General features: G+C 41.3%; 1 pseudogene; it reads left to right on the forward strand.

Moving 5' to 3' along the window:
- Positions 1-7,047: 7,047 nt before the first annotated feature.
- Positions 7,048-7,458, forward strand: LOC105545022 (annotated as a pseudogene).
- Positions 7,459-7,818: the final 360 nt, after the last annotated feature.

Consider the following 7,818-nt stretch of genomic DNA (forward strand, 5'->3'; position numbering starts at 1 on the left):
CATAGATGACCAGATCATTTTGTTGACAAAGAAAATTCCGGAGAACCTTGTTCGGCTTTCCCTCAAACGAAGAAATGATGAAATAATTTGTAACTGAAAACAGCTCCATGCTGTTTGCCATCAGTCCTCAGACACATATGCCTCAAATGACAGACAGAGACCAAAGTAAGATTGCACTGTTTACTTTAAGACGTCTTTGTAGAGGTACTTCTCCAAGTCTCTTCTAAGTGATCAGAGGCACTGCCCCTCTTTGAATTACAGCTCTAAGAAGCAGGAATCACTAACTAGATGTTTTAAAACCCCTTTCACTAGCAATTTAAAGAGATTAGAAGTTTGATGGAGAAAGATGTGTTTGGAAAACATTAAAACAGTAGACATTGTTTTCAGAAAGAAACATCCTTTGGTCACACTTTTGTAGCTAGTTATGGTCTGATGGAAATCAACTACAAAGAAAATTCAGTGTAGCCTAATGGTCATTTTCACAAGCGTACACCAGATCACTTGTGGCATAGCAGTTACTCCCTTTTGTATTTGTATTTCACATAGGATATTTTTAAACCTGCATATAAATTGTCTGACAAATCTCTATATCTACCATATCTGGGGTATTGTTCCTCCTATGAGCCCAAAGCCGTAGCTTGCCCTTAACTAACTACAAACATTTTAGGTACAAATTGCTGCTCTCTCCTTCTGTATATCAACATTGCATATAGCCATATACGGCTAATTATCTTCTGTAGGGGCTTCCTATCCTTACAACACCTGGAGAAACAGATGTTCCTCAGCAGCCCTAACTTTAGAGGCAAAGCTTATCTGTGTGCAGGATGGAAATGCTAGGTAACTCTCCAGAGGAAGAGCTCAGAGGTTGTCTCATCCATGGAATTCATGCAGTATAAGTGACTTAGTCTGAGGAAACACTGATCTGAGCCATTGGCACCAAATCTCCCATTGCTCCTTTAAAGTAGCTCACCCTTAGTTTGGGCCTGTGGCCTGGAGGTACATCCAAGATGGACCAAAAGATCCAGATTAGTTCCAGGCAGCGACATGACAGTCTAGAAGAAGGAAGGCCAACGTTTTCCTAAGGCTGTTTCCCCGCAAAGCATTGATAAGAAGAAAGCCAAATTTTCTGTTTCCCAGGTTTTTTTCTGTTCCCATCCATCTCCCTCGGCTTTAAATTTCCAAATATATCAAATACATATTTTTTTTTAGATGGAGTGTCACTCTTCACTCAGGCTGGAGTACAGTGGTGCAATCTCAGCTCACTGCAACCTGGCCTCCCAGGTTCAAGTGATTCTCCTGTCTCAGCCTGCCGAGAAGCTGGGATTACAGGTGCACACCACTATGCCAGGATAAATTTTGTATTTTTTGTAGAGACGGGGTTTCACAATGTCAACCAGGCTAGTCTCAAACTCCTGGCCTGCAGTGATCCACCTCGGCCTCCCAAAGCGCTGGGATTATAGGCATGAGCCACCATGCCTAGCCTCAAATGTGATTATTCTTAAAAGCAAATAAAGTTCTACAGAATATATATATTTTTAGGTGAAACTTGATATTTAGTGTTCTACACTGCTTTGAAAATTGAAAAGTATCTTTTCTTTAGTTAGAAGAAGGGGAGAGAACAGTTGAATTCCTATTGTGATTTATTATAGATACATGTTGGATTTTATGTCATTTCATTTAATCCTTGTAACTATTCTGCAAAATAGTTACATTGTGTAACTTAATCCCCAGACAGTGTCCACTGTGTACTTTTTCTGTTCTAGGGACTCTTACAGGGGTTAGAGACTTTGTGATCCCGCCAGGAACTCAGTCTGGTGGGGAAGATAGCATATGAATGACTAATTACAGTACAAACAGTAAAGTCCCATAATACGAAGATGAACAGAAGGATATTCGAGCATACATTTTAAATTTAAATTTAACATGTGCACCAATCAAAATGGTAGGCTTACCCCAAAAAACACATTCTGAGGCTGTTGCAAAAGACTCCAATATTTTGATACAAAAAGCTTTCTAAAAACAGATGGGTAACTAACTAGTAATATAGGTACCTGTTTATCTTTTTTTCTGTAAGGGAACTCTGGAAAGGTTTCTAAATACTCTTTTCTTCTAACAGAGTTACTTATTTCTAACAAAGTTATTTTATCTTTTTATTTTTATGTTTTGAGACAGGGTCTCACTGTGTCACTCAGTGCACTGGAGTGCAGTGGCACGATCGTAGCTCACTGCAGCCTTGACCTCTTGGGCTCACAAGATCCTCCTGCCTCAGTGTCACGAGTAGCTGGGACTACAGGCATGTGCCACCACATACGGCTAATTTTTTTTTTTTTTTTTGGTAGACGTGGGGTCTCCTCGTGTTGCTCAGGATCATCTCAAACTCCTGGCCTTAAGTAATCCTACCACTTCAGCCTCCCAAACTGTTAGGATTACAGTTGTGAGCCACTGCACCTGGCCTAATTTCTAATGATAGTATTTGCCAGTAAAATAACTTAAAACAGGCTTAGTGCAATAGCTCACATCTGTAATCCTGGCACTTTGGGGGGCCAAGGCAGGTGGATCACTTGAGGTCAGGAGTTCGAGAGCAGCCTGGCCAACATGGTGAAATCCTGTCTCTACTAAAAGTACAAAAAATTAGCTGGGCATGGTGGCACACACCTACAATCCCAGTTACTCGGGAGGCTGAGGCAGGAAAATAGCTTGGACATAGGAGGCACAGGTTGCAGTGAGCCAAGATCACGCCACTGCACTCCAGCCTAGGCAACAGAGCGACACTCTGTCTCAAAAAAAAAAGAAAAAGAAAAAAAAATCAAATATTTTAAAGAGATTTTACCTATTCATTCATACTCTTACACAATTTTAAAAATATTTTCATGTGGCTTACAAAAATACATACAATGGCACAGAGTAAATGAAAATAGCAGCAAAATGACTATATCTGTGTATCTTTCTATATCAATTTCCTCTCAATATCAATTTCCTATTCCCCACAAATAGCTATTTCCTCTCTCCTGGTTTCAATTATTTGTGGCTATCTGGAAAGCTCTGGTTTCCTCTGGAACTGATCAGTGCCTTGCTCTGGCCCCAGCCTGCCCTGGCTTGTCTTCATGTGGGGTCTGCGTCACCTCCTTCACAAGCACAATTCAGTCTCCAAATGACTCAGGCAAGAACTTTTGTCTCAAACAAATCTGTTTATCAGAGAGCCATTGGATCGTAGGTTATAGAAGCCTCAACAAACAGGATATTCCATCTCAAATTGATGGCCTCTTGGCAAACACAATAATGCCTCCCAGGGAAGCATATGATTCTCAGGAACACCACAGCACGTCATCAGCCACAGTCACTGAAGGAAACAGGTTAGGAATCTGCTCACTGGCACTTCCTGGTTGAAGTACAACAATTAGTGTCTTTTTTGAATATGTGCAGCTTTGGGATTATTAATTTCAGCATGAGAAATCATTAGTATTCTTAATTTAAAGAGGAAATCTTTGGACAGGAGTCTGCGGCTATAAATCAATACTAAAGATTTTCTCTGAATTATGATGTTTTTACCTGACTCTGAAAATGGATTTTTTTTTTCCCTTTTCATTTTTGAGCTTTTGAATTTGACTTAGCACACGGACTCTGTCAGGTTCCTGTGGTGAATTGATAATGAAATTAGGAGAGACAGGGTCCATTGACTTAGAAGACCTGTGCCATTAGTTAAGTCTTCCCTCTGTTTCTGCAACTGGCTTGACACCCACTTAGTCACCTGGGTTTTGGCACTTGCCTCTGACACTAACACTTGAGAGAGCAGAGCTCAGAATGGAGATGAGGAGGTAGCACAGTAAATAGGCATTATCAAAAAAAGACAGAGGTAAAATCAATACCTCCATTAACATCTAGAAGCAGACTTTTCAAAGAACATTTATATGTTTAGCTGACAGTAATGTACCAAGAAGACTACTTCCTTTATAGGTCACAAAGTATGTAACTATCCCTATGGTGTTATTTATTTTTCTTCCCATTTGGCTAAGAAGTATCATCAATAGGATTTAAAACTAAAAATAAACAAACAAAAAACTCTGCCCAGCAAAAATACTCAAATAAAGGGTACAATTTTCAACAAAGTAGATACAACAAAATTCTAGTAATATACATCAAAATTATTAATAATGTACAGTAAAATAGCTATTCTCTTGAAGTTTGTCATAAGGCTTTGATGTATACATATATCTTTTTATAAGGTCATTACTTTTGTGATGCATGTGACTTGAGATACCTGTATTGCAATGAACTGTATGTTTCTGGTTTTGCTTTAATGGCATTGTGTTACTGTTGTTATCCTGTCATGTTCAAATATAGGTTTAATTCCTGGTTTTCACATTCCTTAGCTCTGTGACTGTCAGAAGTCAACTTACATCATGCTCGGTTTCCCTATGTGTTACCGTAGTATTAGGAGAAATAAGTGATAGGTGTGTGTAAATGCCTAGCACAGTGCCTGGCACAAAATAGGGTCTCAGTAGATGCTAGTCCCCCACCTCCCCACCTCACCCCTCATTGCTTTCTCTTCCTCTCATGTTGGTTCCCTTGCCTCCTCTGCTTTGCCATCTCCTTCTCTACACCATCAAAGGAACACCTCTGGGCAAAGGAGACCACATTGATTTATGTCAGATAACACATTGACCTGGTGGCCTTCATTCCAGTGTAAAGAGGCTGGGTACCTCCCCTGTAGCTGTCATTCTTGCTCCTCTGGTGTTCTTTGCTAGTGCCTGTGCACAGGAGCCAAAGCTTGGTGTGGCCACCTATCATCACTAAGCAGTGTAGGATTTGGGGCCTGTCTCACCTCCAGGAACAGAAGTTGGAGCAAATAAAAAGATGTAGTCTGTCAACTTGGACTTTGCAGGACACTCTGAACTTGAGTCCAATCTTCAAGAAAGAACAGGTTTAGAACAAAGAAGTATTGAGAACCTTGGAAGAAAGTGAGATCGCCTTAAAATCCATCTGAGCAAAAGATAGGCTCAGCAGTATCTGACATGCATCCTAGACCATGGAAAAGCACATTTCAAAAAGTTCAAGAAAATATATGTCTGGTCCCAGGGCCAGAGGGTTTTCTAGAAGAGTATAAATAGGTCCAGAAGGACTAGAAAATTAAATTCTAACTATATAATAAAAATTAGCCAGATATGGAAGAAAAACTAAAGAAATCAATATGGTTGCTTGGGAACTCTCCTTGGAGCTCAGATATTAAAAGGCATGTTTGAAAGATCAAAGAACTTGTAGCCAAGAACAAAAGCAATTCAATAGCACAAACCTAAAAGAATGGTGTCATATAGAAGAAAGTGAAAAATAAGCACAATTTTGCTGAATAAAAGGTTAAAAATGACTTTTACTAATGTGTACAGAGTAAGAACAAGGAACTGTTAGCCACATTTCTAAGAGATCATGATGTAATGGTAATGAGACAAAGAGAAAATAGAATGACTTAACTCCATTTTGCTTGTGTCTTTTCCACTAGAAGAATGACCTTCAGACTGAAAATGCAGATGTGGCTGACAACTGCAGACAAAAAGTGTTCTCTATCAGGCAGGGAGCCCCGGGTGATTTTCCATAGGCCAGTGTCAGCAGGATGAAGAAAACTGGAAGCCAGTTTTCTTCTAGTGGCTAGAAGTTGCTGGGCAACTACTGTGATGGCCCATGCAAGAGGAGATAAGGACACAGTCCAGAGGAACAGAGCAAAGCAGGCACAGGGGAGAGGGGCTAAGAGGGCGGAAATGACAGAAAAACCCACTGCAAAGCCTCTAGAAAAGCGCTGGATGTGCTGCTTAAGGTGAACTTATAGAAGGAAAGGATTCCACACATCTTTTGTGGAAGCAGAAAGCAAACAGGATGGGGACGGGGAGAGCAATCACATGAGTCTATTCATGGAGACAGAAAGTGAGGCTGTGTTGGAGACATAGTGAGAATCCCGGTTCATCAGAGTCACAGGTTATTTCCAGGGAAATAGCTGGCTATAAAGGGGCCTTAGAGGAAGGGATAAACACTATGTCTGAAGGGTTTACTACCTGTCAGAAAGCCTCCAATGAGCGCTCCACACCTGATGAGGATCCAGAGAGGAATTAAAAACAAAACAAAACAAAAAAACACGCACATATAGAGCCATTCATTTGCCTCCTCATTCTGGGGATACCATGTAATCTGAATATAGAGTTGAAATCTGAAGGAATCAAGAGTTTCGTGAATTTTTTTGTTTTGTTTTGTGTGGGATTGATTAGTTAACAGTGAAACTGTTGAAAACTGTGGACAGAGCCACACACCCCCCCCCCCCACCCCCCGTGAAAGGCAGGGAATCTGGATTAATTCTTTAATTTCAGGGTGTTAATGCCAGTAAAGAAAGCCTTGTGGTACCACCAGAGCCAATGCTGAGGCTTCCTAAGGCCGATTGCGGGGGTCATGAGAAGGAAGTGACATATGGGCTGAGAACTTCCAGACCAGTAGAGCTTAGCCTGAAGAAATACTCTGCATGTTTGGAGTGTGAAAACTGTATTCAGACCACGGTGCCTCATTTTAAAGAAAAATGTTGCCAAACTGAACTCTGCCAGATGAGGAATCAAAGATGGCTAGCTAGGAGTTAACTGACATAGCAGGAAATCTGGTTATCAATTCCATGTAGCCTTAGAGGAAGAATGTCATCCAATTCTGAGGCAATGTAGCGTCAAGGTGAAGCTCAGAAGCTCTAGACCCAAATATGAGGGTTAAAATTCCGGCCCTACTATGAATTACATTACCTTTTCTGTTTAATAACATTAATAATAATAATTGCATAGAATTGTTGGGGGGATGAAATGAATTAATACGCATCACGTGCCTAAAACAGTGCCTGGAACATAGCAGTCACTCAATGCATGTTGGTTATTATTAATATTATTATCCAGTGAATAATAGTTATAATAAAACAGATAGGTATATATTGCTATATTAAAGAATGTTTTGCGATTCAAATCGTTGAACAAAGTAAACAGGGTTACCTTTTAAATAGCCCCTGAGGCCGCTGCCAGAGGAGCCGCCGCCATGTCTGCGCAGCTGCAATAGATGGTCGTGCGGAACTGCCCCAGTTTTCTGATCAAGAGGAGTTGAGTAGACCTACAGCACAGAGCCCAATAATCTGAAGGCCTGCAACTCCTTCCGCCACAACGGGCTGATTCACTGCAAGACTGTGGGCGTGGAGCCGGCAGCCGACTGCAGAGGTGTGGTGGTGGTCATGAAGCGCAGATCCAGCCAGCGGAAGCCTGCCACCGCCTATGTGCGGACTATCGTCGACAAGAATGCTCGCGCCACGCTCAGGAGCATCGGACACACGATACTCAAGAACAAGTATGCCCTGACCTGCGCATGGCTGCCATCCCCAGGGCCAGCGCCCTGCACGGCCAGAAGCCTGTAATGGTGAAGAGGAAGCGGACCCGCCCCACCAAGAGCTCCTGAGGCCGCGCCCCCAAAGCAATAAAAAGTCAGCTGGCTTTCTCAAAAAAAAGTATAATAATAAAATAAAATAAAATAAAATAAAAAAGTTAAAATGTTTAACCAGAGATTAGAAGATCATCTGAAAGAAGCAAGAAGGAGCTGCTGCCTGCTTTCAGTAGACAGAGGAATTGGCTGAATCTAGTTTTTCTGACTTTTGGAGTATATACGTACATATGTATAAATATATACATATAGTGACAGGGTCTCGCTCTGTTGCCCAGTTTTGAGTGCATGATCATAGCTCGCTGTAACTTCGACCTCCTGAACTCAAGTAATCCTCCTACCTCAGCCTACTGAGGATGAGAAATGGATATTTCAGGA

This window comes from Mandrillus leucophaeus, unplaced genomic scaffold (assembly GCF_000951045.1).
Source record: "Mandrillus leucophaeus isolate KB7577 unplaced genomic scaffold, Mleu.le_1.0 Scaffold316, whole genome shotgun sequence".
Classification (NCBI taxonomy): domain Eukaryota; kingdom Metazoa; phylum Chordata; class Mammalia; order Primates; family Cercopithecidae; genus Mandrillus; species Mandrillus leucophaeus.